Raw genomic sequence first — 16,489 nt, forward strand, 5'->3', positions numbered from 1 at the left:
CTAGCCCCCCAAGATTCCTCCAGTGCCCTGCGGACCCCACTTGCCCCCCAGTTGCACCAAACTCTCCTGGTTTCCACCATTTCCACTCCTCCATGTACCCCTCCAACCCCTCCAATCCCCCAACAGACTCTGCTTGTCTCCAAATTCCCCCTGTGGGCCCCACTTACCCCCTCAATCATCCTGATCCCCACCCCATGGTCTCCACTTGCCTCCCTAACACTCTGGTCTTTCCCCACTAGCCTTCACAGTCCCTCCTGTGGACCCTGCTTATACCCCTGATCCCCCCACTAGCCCCTCCCCCACATTCTGACTTAACTTAGATTGAGTGGCCATTTTTAACTCAATCTAACACCCCCCTAACTTCCCTGGGTGTCTATACCCCAAATCTTTGACAAATGCAAAATGTAGATAGGGATACCTCATAGCAGTTAAAAATATTATTGGAGCTTTGGAAGACAGTTTCTTGAAGGATATGAAGGAAATTAATAACCAAAGGAGACTGTAACATGAGTTGTGCATATATTAATCCATTCTGTAGCACTGTAGTCAGTGGACATGGACAATACCCTGTCCCTGTCACATCTTTTACCTGTGGCATCTTGTAAGGTTCTTTGAGTTTTTAAAATGTTTTGTTGCTGAGTGTCTGAGAGGTTGAAGTGGATAATTCTTAGGATTATTTGGACAAGTGTTTGCCTTCAACTTGCATGATGGCTGAAGAAGCTTCTTGCAATCAGATGCTCTGTCAGATGTGGAATCAATCTTATGGTGAAGAATAGGATAAAGACAAAAGACCTATCAAGAGGCTGATAAGACAATACAAAAGACAAGACTTGCATGACCTTCTGGAAAAGATGAAGCAGAGCAGAAATGCTAATAAAAATGATAGCATTCTACAAGAATCAGTCATGAATAAATCCCATTAAGGATGTAAATGGAAGTATTTTAGTTATGATGAATGCAATTATGGAATGATGGAAGGAATACTTTAATGAGTTTCTTAAAGGTAAGAATAATAAAGGTGAACAAACTAGCAATTTTTAGATAGCTGGGCTCTTTCTGGAAGATTTTGAGGGATTCAAAGAGGAACTAGAATTCAAGCATTTACTGAGTTCTTAAAAACAAGAATCAATAAGTTAGCCAGAGACTTAAAAAATGAATTCTATTGGTTGGGGTTTTCAGTAAATTCTAAAGGAAAGGATTTTGGAAAATGGAGACAAAACAAAATGTAAAGACTATTGTGGTGTTTCCCCTTTCATAACAGCCTATTAAAAACTCTTTGTTTTTGTTTTTTTTTTAAATAGATGTACTTGTTATGTAGAGTAGAGAATAAGGGAATATTAGTGCAGGTTCCAGAAAACCAGGACCACTGAGGATTATCAATTCATCAAACATGGAATAAAAGATGCATTATGATCAGAATACATACATCTGGTTCATAGATTTTAAGAAAGCATACAATAATACAATTTCACAAAATGGCCTTTGGGCTGCAATTAAAGATGCTTGGACCCCAACAAATTTATGACATTATTACCACTATATGCTTCTGGTTCAAAAGAGAGAATACCAATTGAAGATGAAATCTTTGTCCAACTGACATCAGAGCAGGATTAAAACAGGGTATTAAACTATGTCCTGTATTCTTCATTAAGACTGGGTGGAAGGAAGGGGAGGCAGGAGGAGTGATAAATTGTTACAAAATTCTCAGGCTGGGGTATACAGAGATGTGTGGCTCAGGGAACCAGATGATGCTCTGGAAAAGAGCAGGATCTGACCTGAACCCTTGCTCCCAGTGGGCAAGCATACATTTTAACCAATGTCTATTAAATTCAAGGTACATTGACTCAGCTTTAAAAGGATCACTGGAGAAGGGACAGGGTAATACCTAGCTTGTGTAGTGGTGGTTAAAGCACTTTGCTAGGAAATTGGAGAGGTTTAAGTCCCCTTTAGATGAGTGGGGGCCTAGAATCTGATTCTCCAGCTTCCTACACTAAGCTAATCACTCAGCTACTAGGGCTAAAACATGGTAGGGTCGTAGTGCTTCTCTTGTTCCTTTCTTGGATTTATACCTGTCGAAGTACATATTTATACCTGTCAATCCATGCGTATCTTACTGTGCATGTACTGTATGAAAAGTCTGTAAATGGCTGTGGCATAGACGTTCCTTTAATACACGCTGCCTAAATCCCACAAACATGAACAGACCATATGTGCTTTTTGAAATCACTCCACAAGCCATCAAGAGAGTGGTCACAAGCAAAATGTAACAATCATGGCAGATTGAGAATACCAAATATCAACTATACTGTACACTGTAACTTTTAGTGTAATGAAATTATGGAAAACCTTCCTAGTCACACAAGAATCATTTTAAAACAATTCCCCATAGTTACATGACTGAAAATGTGGCAAACAGAGCTTGATGTTCAACAAGGACATCAGAACACAAACAGACATAGCAGAATATACTGCCCTGCAGGCACAGAGAAGGGTTAGCCAACACAGAGATGCTTAAATGGACTTTGAACAAGAGTCATTGGTCTGGAAAACATGGTTTCAACCAAGCATATTCTGGTGGCATATTTTTTCCATTCCTTTTCTAAAATAATCTAAAATACTCAGGTTTGCTGTGTGAGTAATTTAGCCTGATAGTGAACAACTTAGAAGAATTACCCCATTTCCTCATGTTTTCCTTTCCTGATGGAGAAGTCAGCCTCCTCCAGCATGTTCCTTATGTACCACAAGGTTTTAACAATGCTTTTCCACTTTCAGGATTTCAAAATTACTGACTTTGGGAAAAGACCATTTCTAAAAATATTCTGCATGAAAAAATGTAAGTTCAGGAGGTTGTAGAATGGTAAGTGTTATGTAATCTTAAATGCAGTAGACACCAACAAACCCTTTCCAATCAATACTAAGAAGAAAGCAGAACTCAGACTCTGGGCTATGCTCTTTTCAGCTGGATGCAGGGATGTAGGTGTTTGAGCACACAAAATGAAACATCTTTGGTGTTATTTTTCAATCCATACTTTGCGTAGCTTTATATCCAAATCATTTTTTTAACTCGATGTATCAAGTTATTCAAGATCACATTCTAGACTAGCTTGATGTCATGAGGAACCATATGCTCTCAATCACTTTAAAGCCAATGTGGGTTGAGGGCACTTTAAAACTCTTGGGATTAGACTAAATAAATCTGACATCTAAATTTTACAGTGTTCATTTTCCTTTCTCCTCTGTATTTTGCTCCTTGGAACTTGTTACTATATATTAATCATTTTTATTACACAAGTGGGCTTAGGTATTTTCTTTAAGTTTAAGTGACTGTCATGCCAAGATACTAGCCCATAGACTTTGAACAGTATATTCAGTTTCAATCCTTTAGGACCAAACACAAATAATAATTGTATAGACATTAAAAACACCATATAACACCACCTTCTCTGCTGCAGCAGTACTGTACCTCTGAAATTATGTTCTTGCGGTCTGGCCCTAACTCTACTTAAGACCCTGGTAAATGTCTCCCTTGGAACAAGTTCCTGGCTTTCAATACAGATTACTTGGTTCCCAAAATTAAGATTTCCTGCTGGGAATTTGGGTAGTTCCAAACATGCTTTACCATCTTAGTAGCCATTACTTTGTTCCAAGTTATACTCCAGGAAAAAGCAAAAATAAAGACTTCCATCACATAGGATGCCAAGTCAAAGGGCAGGGATGTGACTTTGGGGAGGCCTACACACCTGTGAATGTGGTAAGCTAAACTTTAAGAAAGCTAGAGAGTTATATTTTTCAAAAGGCTAATTCTTTAACTCTTTAATGGCCTTGTCACTGTAAACTTACCAACACCAATAGTTGATAATATCCTTTTCAGGAAAAGATGCTAAATTTAGGAAATGTTAACATTCATGAGAGGTTACCATATTTTTTTTTATTCCAGAGACAAAGCAATAATCTCTACATTGGGTTCATAATATAAGATAATTGTCTGAGCAAAAGACTGGGAGAAAGCATTTTCTTAATTCTAATCTTATTTCTCAACTGGCCTCCCTTTGAGGCCTTTATTTTAGACTCTTGTTTCTCAACCTTTTTAGACTCAAGGCACCTCTTGATAGACTCAAGGCAACCTTCAGAGAATGCCATACCTTATCTTTAATTTAATTTTTGATTAAAGAATAACAATAGAGTGAATCATGATTAGACATCTTTGTGCTAAAATTGTGTGGCACTCAGCAGCACCTCCTTGAAAGAATTTTGAGACACCCCAGGGTGCTGCAGTACCCTGATTTAGAATCACTGACTTAGACTCTCTCAGTTTTCTACTGTGTAAAATGACAATAACTCTTACAGCACCTATAACATGTAGCCTTATGAGGCCTTGCTTAAAAGTGCTTGAAAAATGTAAAGCATTGCACAAATGTTAGGTAGTAAATGTGTAACAGGGGATGCTCAGAGCTGGTCTGCCATTGGCCTACCCACCTGTTTCTGGGCTAACTGCCCACCTCCTCTCCTGCCATGCCTTGTTGTTCCTTAATTGGTTCTAATAAGGCAGAAGGCTGCACATTCGTGCCCCAATGCCAGGGGGCACTATCTGTGGCTCCGTTGCTCCCCTACAGTAGCCCTAGCCTCACAGATGGCATCCAGGTTACACAATGCTCCTGACCTACAGCCAGACCAAGCTTACCCTTGTCAGGCCTGAGACACACACACATTCATCCCACCCTCCTCTCACTAGGGTCTCTCACACTCCACCCTCTGTCATGGGATCTCTTTCATGCATCAACAGCTTGTATCACCTTGCTCCCTCTCAGAGTGGGCCCCTTCGGCCATAGGCTTTACCAAGTGCATGTCTTGGGTGGCAGATGTACCATCTTTTGGGCCTCTCCTGTGACCCTCACCGGGGCATGGCCAGCCAATTACCTGATTGGGGCCAAGCTTGTCCTGGCCTCTCCCAGGGCAACTCTACACAAACTCTCACACACACACCAGGCTCCCAGCCCTCTGGTTTCCACTTAACTGGGGCCCCATATCCGCCCCCTCACTGGGGCCACAGGGCTTCCCTCCCCTGTGGGGACTCAAGTGGCCATAAACATGACTGGCCCCAACTGCTACCCACAGTAATGTGAGGGCTAGGGGTTATTGAGGCACCCCAACCTGTCTTCCACTGGGGCAGTAACTGGTCTGGTATTTTCCTGAGGGCTCCCACACCACTGGGAGCCCCACTAAGTCACCCACTCCTGCCAGGGTGCAATTTTAAGTCATACCCAGGACCAAGAGCCTTCTATACATCCCTCTTGCCCTTACCTCCAGGACTGTTCCTGCTGCAGCTCAGCTAGACAATCTTTCTGGCTGGCTGGCAGCAACAGACTGCAGCCTTTATGTACTAGGTTCTCAAAATGGCTGCCACCATCAGGCACCTGCTGGATGTCTGACCCATCCCTTAAAGTGACAGGCACCAACAGTGCCCTGCCACAAAATGCTTTACAAATGTTAAGTAGTATTACTTTATTTGTAATTAAAATACTTCCCATATATATTCCCTATGGATATCCAGAAGAACCTAAATATTGTTTCAGAAACACTGATTGGTAACTAATAACTATTTCTGTATTTCCTTTAGTTCCTAAGTATTTCCTTATATCCACAAGGTACAGTGGGCAAACATCTGTACCACAAGAAGGTCATAGACTTTCACCACAAAAATTGCATCCCTGACTGACTATGTTTTGAGTAATGTCCTAATTCAATTTGTTAATTTCATTCTTCCCTTTCGTACTTGCATCAATTTTACTGTCATGGAGACATTGAGTCCCTATCATAATTGCTCATGGTATAAAATATAGCTTCCAAGCAAATGTATACAAAAGGTGCTTTTCCTTATTATTTGTGAAACCTCAAGGCAGAACTTCTGGTATGTACAACTATGCAGTCACTCTCCACAGAAAACATAAATCACATAAGAGTGAGCTGGTATTAAAGAATTTAGCCCTATTGGCTCACTTTTTTTCTAACTTAGGCATGTATGACCCTTTGCCATCACTCTTGTGCTTATGCCAGCTGTTTCTGATTATTAAGAAAAGCAGCATTGCGTGCAGAATGTATAACAATAAACGATAGTCATGTGAATGGAGCACTTTGCTTCTAAGGGATATAAATATACACATAATAAAAGTAGGGTGACCGTAACTTTGTATCTCATAGAGAACAAATAATACCTTGTCAAGTATATTACAATGGAACCTGAAACCAACTGGCAAGGAAAAGGTATCCTATGAGGATTCAAGTTATTTTTTTTAAGTACTTTACACCAGTAGAAAAATAGATTAACTCAGATTCCCATAGTAGATAATTCTGAATAGTTAAGGGGAATAAATACATATTATTTGTCACATAATATGTTATCAACTAGTCCTCTAAATGATGTCATGGGCAGAGATAAATTTCATGCTCAAAAGAAAAAAAATCAGAATCTTTGATAAATTTCCCAACCCTTTATTTTGAACCAGACAGTATAAAAAACATAGGATGTGTGGCAAATAATAAACTTCTTTAATATCTCCATTAGGGAAAATAAAATTGACTATATATAAAAAATATAACCTTTGCATATAAAAGCACAAAAGCATATGAACTTAAAATGTACAAGAGCTAGTAGATCTCTTTTCTGAGTACATTCACATATTGACATAACAACATATTCCAAATAAAACTCCAATGAAACTTGGAACTAAATAAGACAAGGCAATATGAATCAAACACACAACTTCCGCAACCAATGAGGTAACATAGTACCCCACTAGGAAGTTCAGTGGGAGAAAATCCCTAGAGGATAGATATAAAAAAACAACAGAAATAATAAGGAGCTTTCATGTTTGTTTGTTTTAGCTTCCAAGAAGACCAAAGTTGTTTTAAAACTAGAATGGGTAAGGGGTGGAATATAGATGAAAGACTGGAAGATATGGAAGATTTTAAAGTCAATCCTGAGGTTTTTATTTTGTGGGGTTCTGATAGATACATTTTTCACAGTTTTAATGAAGTATTTAAAGCAGATGCCCTTTACAGATTTTTAACAAAATCATTTTTGAGAGAGCTTTTCATTCATCAAAAATGGCATTTGGGTAAGTGTCATTTTTCAGGAAAGGAAAAAATGAATTCATGATTACTAAAGGGATTTTGAACACTTGATTCAAAGATTCTGCAAAAAGAAATCATAATTTTGTGCACTTTACTTCACATATATGAATGTATGGACATATTGAAGCAGATCCTTGACTACTGCCATATTGCACACAGCACAGGGAACAAATGGGGAAAGGTGATTCAAACTTCTCTGTATACCTCGCCCTCCGATTCTGTTGCCATATAAAAAGCTGGTCTACCTTGTTGAGTTAGCAGAACTGTAGGATCAGAGAAATAAAAAGTGGCCACTTTCCCTTTCCTTTGGCCATGCATAAAATGACCTAATTTGGCTGGTCTTTGTAATAGTAAGGTTAGAAATGTATGTATTTTTAAGAAAGGCTTGGATTCTGGAGTCCAGGGACTAGACCCCTAGAAATAAGTGTATTGTTCAGTACTGCCTAAACATAGTCCAGAACTTGCATGTCAGGCCTGTTTTCACTTTTCAAAAATGAAAATTTTAAGTCCAAAAGGAACCATTAAAATCATCTAGTGTGACACAAAACAAAATGTAGGTCATAACATTTCATCTAATGAGTCCTGTAATGAGCCCAATACTGTGTGACTGAACTGGGGCACATCTTTACAAAGCTATCTAATCTTGATTTGAAGACACCAAGTGACAGAAAATGCAGTACACCCCTTGGTAAAATGTTGCAATAGTTGTTTGGCCTAATTTTAAATCAAAGGTCTTATTTAATTTATTTGCAACAATAAAGCAATATACAATTACTTTCACTCTAGGTTTTGGATTGCCTTGACAAAATAAGTTACTAATTGTAGTTTTTCGGATTATTCTTTTATTCAAAGATCCCTAGTTTTTAGAAAGAAATGCTTAGACACTGGCAGATAATCCTAATGCATGACATTTTCCCTTTCAGAGTGCCTCAATTTGTAAAACTACTGAAACACCTTGAAACCTGAAAGATGACACCCTTGCTCCTGCCTTTTGTTTTGAACCAAATCTGCATGTTCACAGAGCACAGAGCTGCCTCAACATGAAAGAAATTCCTTGCCCAGGAGAGCTTCCCACCAAGCCATCCTCCTGTGAAATATGAAACATCATAATCAGAAGGAAACATAATTCAACATCCTGCTTGCTGTCAGACAACTTTGAGGTAAATAGCCTGCTCTAACTGTTATCTGAGCCTAATTTGCACAAAATGAACCTTTCCAACCAGGAGATCTTACAACACCTTCCACTCTTCTGTGAAATATGAATTTTCATTTCCACCCAGGAGAAATTTTACAATCTTTACATTCTCCTATGCCTGACAAAAGGTGTGTGCACCTGAAAGCTTGCAAATAAATGCATTCATTTTGTAGAATTAATGTTCGTTATAGGATTGCCAGTAAGATCTAGAACAGGCACTGTTCTGGCTTGACTGGATAAAATGGCAGTTTTTACTACTATGCCATATCTCCAAGGTTAATAACTTCTGGGTAATCTGAATGTGATGCTGAGACATTCAATAGTTGTGGCAGATTTATTAGTTTTACTTTGTTTTACTAAGTTTTCCAAGAGATTTTTTGGACAAGGACAAGGATCATTTCAGAGCTGGGACCTCCTAGAATCCTTTCTTTGACTTTAATGGAAAGGTGCCAATCCAAATAACCATGTAAACTCACCATTCTCAGCAGCTGGGCCTTCAGACAAAATACCCTCATTCAAGCTTGTCCCTGATCCAGTAGGGCCTGAGACAGCCAGTTATCACTGAGTCAGGCAACAAAGTTGATCACCATTGGTGAAACTACCGCCATAGGTATGGATGAGGATTACATGTTAAATTCTATTTCACCTTTCTGCATCTATGTGGCATTTACGGAGCTATATAACAGCAAAGTTTAGTACTTGCAAATAGCTTGGATTTTATTTCCACTTTTGGCACAGTAGGATTGTCCAGGCATATGATTTTTGCCAGAAGTAAAACAGAGAGAAGAGAGTAAAAAGCAGAGGGCCTTTTCCTTTAGCCTAACAGTTTAGGGCACTTGCCTATGGGGTAGGAGAGCCAGGTTGTAAGTCTCGCCCTCACACAGAGAGTCTGAACCTTCATCTCCTGTTTTCCAGCAATGGTCTCTAGCTACCAGGCAATGCTCAGAGCATTTTTTAGACTTCCTATCAAAGTTGGCCCACTAGGCAGTCAGGAGAGGAAGATATATGGGGCCAGGAGGAAGAGAACAAATGAAAGAAAGGGGGTCTCAGTGAAATTAATACTACCCTGTGAAGAAATGAGTAGTGAGACTGTGAATGTTCTGGACAGTCACAGAAACACTAGTGTTGATCTAAAACTAATGAAAATATTAATCTGATGTCCTTTTTATTCTTCATTTGAGCAGTCGGTAGCATTCATATTAGCACCTGCATCATGAACTAGTTTATCTTAGCTAGCCATATTTCCAAAACACACATGTTGTTACAGTATTTTTGTTATTTTGCACAAGTAACTCCTACCAATCTTAAAACATATCAAAATACGTAAATGAGCCACCATTGCTATCTCTAATTCAAATGGAAAGTTAAATCAAAGTAAAAAAAACCCTCATAAATAAAATATACCTGAATATTTACATACATAAATCAGATCATATCAGGTATAATATTCTTATTTACACATTTCATGATTAATAAAAAATTGCATAAGATTCTCTAGGATTTCATAAACATGTGCACATACTTCCCTACAGAAATGGTGCAAAACTACATTTGTAAAAGGAGCACCCACAACTGATTATTCAGGCATAGGGAATACCTCATATTTAGTATTAAGAATCCAGGATGCCTTTGCCAGCACTCTGAGGCTGTCGCACAGCAAGTAAGATATTCTCAGAGAGCTTCTTCACGTGAAATAGAAAGCTATTAATTAAATCTTTTCAAACAGTGACACACTGAAACTCAGGTTATTATGTTTAGTGAGGCACTGAGGATTCCTTGGTAAAGAGGTGAATGCAAAAGTGGTTGAACTAATGATATTATCTATTACTAACTCTTACAGATTAATGAGATGTGACTGAAAGTTTTCTACCAATAAAATAAAGACTTTTTAGGAGATTGTTAGAAAGGAGATGCAACTATATATATATTCAAACATATTTCAAATAATTAATTACTTCTGGTAAGTTAAAGGGGTTGAACTTAAGTTCTCTGATGCAATAAATCATGTTCCATACTTAACAAACACCAGTAGCAGTCAAATGCAGATTGAAAAACTAATTGCATATACAGAATTTGGGCAGATTTTGGATATCTAAGTAAAAAAAAAGCAATCTAGAATACCTCAACGTCAGACACCATGAAAAGCCTAAGGAACTTATATTCATGCAATGCTTGTATATTAGACTGCAAAGATTCCTAGACATCTAAACTTAGGCTTCTACACATGTGCAGAAGTAATACAGGCATTCATCTCCCACCTAAGCTTCACCTGTGATCCCAAATTAAATTCTTATTAGTGAATGTTAAAAATCATAGTTATTTACATGGCTTTGTAGAGTTGGAAGTAGGGATGTGAAAGGTTAAATGAATAATCATTTAACCAATAAGCCCAGTGATAACTGGTTAACTTACTGGTTTTTGTTTAGCTTGGCGTGGAGCATAGTCTGGCAGGGAAGGAGGGAAGGGAAGCTGCATGGTACCCCAGCAGGAACCAAAAGGTGGCAGAGCAGGCAGGAGGAGGAGCAAGGAGGGGAAGGGCAGAGAGGGGGGAACAAGTACCAATAGCCTAATACAAAAGCAGCAGGTGGCCTAATTACTCACCAATTAAGCAATTAGCTGATCATTCACAGATGTTTCCACCGTCTCAGCATGGGGCTTCAGGTGGGCTGTATTGTCTAGCTGGGCTTCCTCCCCTCCTCCAAAGGGCCCAGGAGCAGCTCCCAGCAGCAGCTGTGTTAGAGATTCTGTGTTATCCATTAACCATAACAGAGCACAAAAAGGACATTAAATGATTATTTTCATTAGTTTTAGATCAACACTAGTGTTCCTGTGACTGTCCCGCATATTCACAGTTGCACTACTCATTTCTTTACAGTGTAGTATTGATCTCACTGAGACCCCCTTCCTTTCATTTGTTTTCCTCCTCCTGGTTAAATGGTTATAATTAGAGGACAATATGTACAACAATTTTTAAACAATATGTACATCCCTAGTTAGACGATAATATAGGATACAATACAGGATAGCTACATGGGCACATAGTTGGTGTATGTAAATGCAATTTAAAACATGCAGTTAGTCATACAGCCAATGTTAGCCTGGGGTATGGCAGGTTAAGAAGTTCCAAAGCTATGAACTGGCAGAAAGAGAGAGAAGGGAAAAAAGCTCTTTGAAACATCTTGAGTTCAGTGTTATCAGTTTTTGAGTCACTGGGATATTTATTATTTATTTGGAATTCACAGGTTCCATCTCTCTAGGTATTTTACATAAACTAAACTAACAATGTGTAGCACACAAATTAAAGATCTGACACATAGTAACTGCATTGGTACAGAGCTGTAATAGTTTAGGGCACTTGCCCATAGAATACAAGACTCAGGCACAAGGTCCTTCCATTGTCTTAGAGCAGAGGTGGGCAAAGTCCAGCTCACGGGCCTGACCGGACCCACAGTGGACTCCATTTCCCAGCAGCCCCTGCCCCTGTTGCTGCAGCTGGTTTCATCGTTTCATCGTTAGGGGCTGGAAGAGACCTTACAGATCATCGGGTCCAGCCTCCCCACACTTGGGCAGGAAAGACTGCTGGGATTAGATGACCCCAGAAAGATGGGCATCAAGATGCTTTTTGAAGATCACCAGAGTGGATGACTGTACCACCTCTGGGGGGAGCCCTCAGCACTCAACTTGTAAAGAAATTTTTCCTCATGTCTAACCTCTTCAGTCAGCTTGTGCCCATTATTTCTTTTCCTCCCTTGGGGGGCCTTGGTGAACAAATGCTCCCACAGGCCCTGATGTACACCCTTGATATACTTACAGGCTTCCAACAAATCCCCTCTGAGTCTTGTCTTCGCCAAGCTGAACAGTCCCAAATCTTTCAGCCTCTTTTCGTATGACCTGGTCTCTATGCTTCAAATCATGTGTATAGTCCTCCTTTGGACTTTCTCTAAGCGTCTCTACATCGTTCCTGAAATGCAACACCCAGAACTGGATGCAGAAATCCAGCTGTGATTGAACCAAAGCCGAGTAGAGAGGAAGGATGACATCCTTAGCCTTGCTCGAGATGCCTCAGTAGATGCATTCCAATGTTTGATTAGCTCTGCCAGCTACAACTTCATATTGGTGGCTCATGTTCGTTTTGTTGTCTATCATGACATCTCATTCAGATGTGGTGCTAGCAAGCATAGCACTGCCGAGCCTCTAAGTGTGTTGTAGATTATTTCTCCCTAGATGGAGAACTTTACATTTCTCCATATTAAACAACATCTGGTTGAGGTCCACCCACCTCAATAGCCTGTCCAGGTTGGCCTGTATTGCCAGCCTGTCTTCGAGCATGACCAGAGGATTGGTGTTGTCAGTGAACTTTGCTAATTTGTTTTTAATACCCGAATCCAAATAGTTGATGAACATGTTGAAAAGCACTGGTCCAAGTACTGAACCCTGAGAGATGCCACTGGTCATCTTCTGCCCTGATGACTCAGTTCCATCAATCAATACTCTCTGGGTCCTACCAGTTACCTGGCCACCAGACTGTAAAGTAGTCAAGGCTGTATTTTCTCAATTTTTTCATAAGGACTTCATGGGAGACCATGGGAAGTCTAGGTATCTGACATCAACCTCAATTCTCCCATAGAGGTGGCAAGTAACCTGATCATAGAAGGAAATGAGGTTGGTCTGGCATGGCCTGCCTGTAATGAAGCCATGTTAGCTATCCTTCAAAATGCTGCCTTCTGCCAGCCTGTCTATAATGGATTCTTTGATCATTTTCTCCAGGATTTTACCAGGGATTGGGGTCAAACTGATTGGCCTGTAATTTTCCAGGTCTTCCTTTTTCCCTTTCTTAAAGATAACGCACCATGTTGGCCTTCTTCCAATCTTCTGGGGCAGAGCACCGTGAGTCTTCAACTAACTTTGCCATTGGTCACGTGATGACAGTAGCCGGTTCTTTTAGCATCCTCAGGTGTAGTTCATCTGGTCCTGCTAACTTGTAGATATTTCTCATTTGTAGGTGATTCCCCACAAGAACTATGTCAACTATGGGTGGGTGGTCACTTGTATCCTGTCAAGCAAGCTAACACCCTTGGACTGGTGGAATACAAACATGAAGTATTCATTCAGGAGTTTGGTTTTGGCCTGAGTGTTATCAGCCATCCCATTTCATTCATCAAGAAGGACATTTTTTGACCCTGATTCCAGTTGACAATCTGGTTTGTGCTTTTGATGTTCTGATCTGCTCCCTACAGGTGCAGGCTGTTGCGAAGTACTCTTCTGGTAGTTATTCCTGACTTTCATCCTTTGTATGCTGCTCATTTTAATTTCAGGAGGTCCATGACTTCTCTGTTGAGCCAAGGGGGTTTCCCAGCCCTTTTGTTGCATTTCTTATGAAAGAGAATGCATTTCCTTTGAGCTTTTAGATTACTTCCTTTTCATGAAGACCCCAGAAGCAGCAGAACCGTGACAGCATGGGGCCAGGGTTTCCATGGAGACTGGCCCCAGCAGTGCTGGCAGGGTGTTCAGCAGGGCAGGGCAGGGCAGTGCAGGGAGCTGTTCTGGGGCCAGGATCCTGCAGCAGTGATAGCATAGTCCAGATCTGGGGCAGGAGTGCAATCCTCTGCCTACCTGCACACACCAGTCAGGGGCATGCAGGCAGCAGATCACAGCTCTGCCCCAGCTCCAGACCATTCTGTCACCACTGCAAGATCTGAGCCCTGGCCCCAGAGCAGCTCCCTGCCCAGCTACATGCCCTGCCAGCACTGGTAGGGATTGTCCCTGTCGAAACCCTGTCCCTGTGATGTCATAGCTGCATCATTCCTGTGGTCTCCATGGAAAAAGTCTGCAGCAGTATAGGCAGGGGCAGTGGGAAATGGAGTCGGGCCACAAGCAAGATCTACTATTTTGCCCACCCCTGTCTTAGACAATGGTTTTAGCATTAGTAAAAACTGCCTAAACTCTCCATTACTAAACTCTACCAAACAGAAGGCAGGGCAGGTTAGCACTTTAAAGAGGCATAAGTTTTCAACAGGCCCTAAGTAGTCCAACCTAGTGATTAGGTCCAAGGTCAGGAATCTGAGTCTGGAGCTAGAAGTCAGGACAAAGTGAAAGCCAGCAGCTACAGCCAGTTATCAGCCAGGGTACAGATGCCAACAGGGCCATCCCTGGGGTGGGAGGTGAATTGGGGTGACTGCCCCAGGCCCCACACTTTGGGAGGCCCTGTGGAGCCGGGCGGAGCAGCCGTGGCAACTCCACACTGCCACGGGTTTTGTGTCCCACTGCTGAATCTGTCGCCAACTGCCTTTCATCCAGGGGTGGGACTCTACACAGGCTGATTTGCCCTGGGCCACGCCCCCTGCTTGGATCATCTCTGCATGCCAAAGATATGGTCATAAGCAGATCAGGGTCAGAGAGCTAAACTGATGATCAAGAACAAGTCTGGGTGAAGAAGCCAGAGTTAGAAAGCTGTAAATTAAGTTAGGAGTTACTGATTATGCCAGGGTCAGAAGCTAATAGTCATTAGCCATGGGCCAAAATTTAGAAACAGATGTAGGAGTACAGGAACAAGAAACAGAGTCAGGGTAAGATGCTAGGATCAGGGGACTGTACAAAGTTAATTGGAGATTTATAATTAGAGCTACCATCATCCACTCTGCCCTTTTTAAAAGCTATAATGGGGACAGAGTCAGCTTCCTGCTAGCAAAACAGTCAGTGATTGGCTACCAGACTGATAGATCTCTGCCTGAAATAGTGACTTATCAGAACAGCGATTCATTGGAGGGGTGGAAATGGTACTAGTGGTTAGAGTACCTAGCAAGAAAGGTGAGGGTATCTGAACTTATACCCAGGGAGTAACCCAACCATAAGATTACAAAATGTGCTAGGTCAGGGGTGTGCAATTATTTTAGCTGGAGGGCCGTTTAATGAGTTTTAGTGAGCCATTGAGGGCCACAAGGGTAGCTCCTTCCTTGATGGGTGCCCAGCCCCCTTGTTGCCATCTTGGGAGCAGAAATCCTGCCCCTAACCCCTGACCTTTCTCACCAGAAGTCTCTCCCCTTGGCCTCTGAAGTACTGCTTTTGGGAAGAGGGTTGGCTATTTTGGAACCAGAAGAAAAACAAATTATATACTAAATATCAAACATCTAAAATAACATATTTTAATTTTATTTTTAAAAAAATGTGTCCTATTTGTGAGGGTTTGTGTAAGGTATATAGAAATGATTGCATAATAGCTCAAAATGAAGTCTTACTCTTGTATATTGTGGGGTGGGGCATGCAAAGGGGTGTGAGGGTATGGGGGTGGGTATAGGGATTGTGTAGGATGTTGGGGGATGTGTGTGTATGCGTGTGGGGGGGTGTTGGGAAGGGTGTGGGTGTGTGTGGATGTGTGTGAGAGATTTGTGGAGCGGTATGCATAGGTGTAGGGGTGTAGGTGTGGGTGTAGGTAGGTGGATGGGTATGGGGCTTGTGGGGGATGTGGGTGTGTGTGTATGTGGGGTGCAGAGGAATGTGTAGGTGTGCATGTGGATGTGTGGGGTCTGTGTGGGTGGTTATAGAGTCTGGCAGAATCTAAGTTTGTGGGGGGTTTTGTGGGGAGGTGTTTATTGGGATGTGTGTGTGTGGGTATGCGGTTTGTGGGGGTCTGTGACATGAGTGGAGGGAGAGGGTGACTGGGGTGTGTGGGTTAGTGTGTATGGTGGGGTGTGCATGTGGGATCCCACCTACAAACACCCTCCCACACACACCCCTCCATTGTGCACCGTTCCTGCTACCAACAGATTCCCCCAGCAGCATGCAGCCCCAGCAAGCCCCAGGACGGTATGTGGCCAGGCCACTGGTTCCATAATGTGGGGCTCACATTCCCAAGCCCCACACCACTGGGGAGAGCCCTGCTCAATGAACCTGTCAGTACAGGTCATGGGACTCAGCCAGGGTGGCGGGAAGAGGGGCAGAGCCAACCTCACTCCATATTGTGGAGCTCCCTGCCATTCCCCATGACCTGTGCATAGGAGTGAGAGGGGAAGGCTCATGGGGTGTATCATGGGGTGGCTCCCTACAGGCACAAGGCTCACAGAGAACTCAGGAAGTGGATGTGAGCCTTGTGCAATACAGCCAGGCAGACCTTATGCCCCCACCAGTCCAGGCTCCATGCTCCTGCCTCCTGGCCCTAGGTCCCTG

General features: G+C 41.8%; 1 long non-coding RNA gene across 1 annotated transcript in view; it reads right to left on the reverse strand.

Annotated features, from left to right (window-relative positions):
* LOC109297016 overlaps window positions 1-13,452 on the reverse strand; it is a 22,278-nt gene extending 8,826 nt beyond the window's left edge. Inside the window, exons 1-2 of the long non-coding RNA XR_002097150.1 lie at window positions 13,373-13,452; window positions 8,433-8,438 (exon numbers count right to left, since the gene is read on the reverse strand). This is a non-coding gene — a long non-coding RNA (uncharacterized LOC109297016). The remainder of the gene's footprint in view (window positions 1-8,432; window positions 8,439-13,372) is intronic.
* Between the last annotated feature and the right edge of the window lie 3,037 nt (window positions 13,453-16,489).

This window comes from Gavialis gangeticus, unplaced genomic scaffold, assembly GCF_001723915.1.
Source record: "Gavialis gangeticus isolate Ggan-Ray unplaced genomic scaffold, GavGan_comp1, whole genome shotgun sequence".
Taxonomy (NCBI): domain Eukaryota; kingdom Metazoa; phylum Chordata; order Crocodylia; family Gavialidae; genus Gavialis; species Gavialis gangeticus.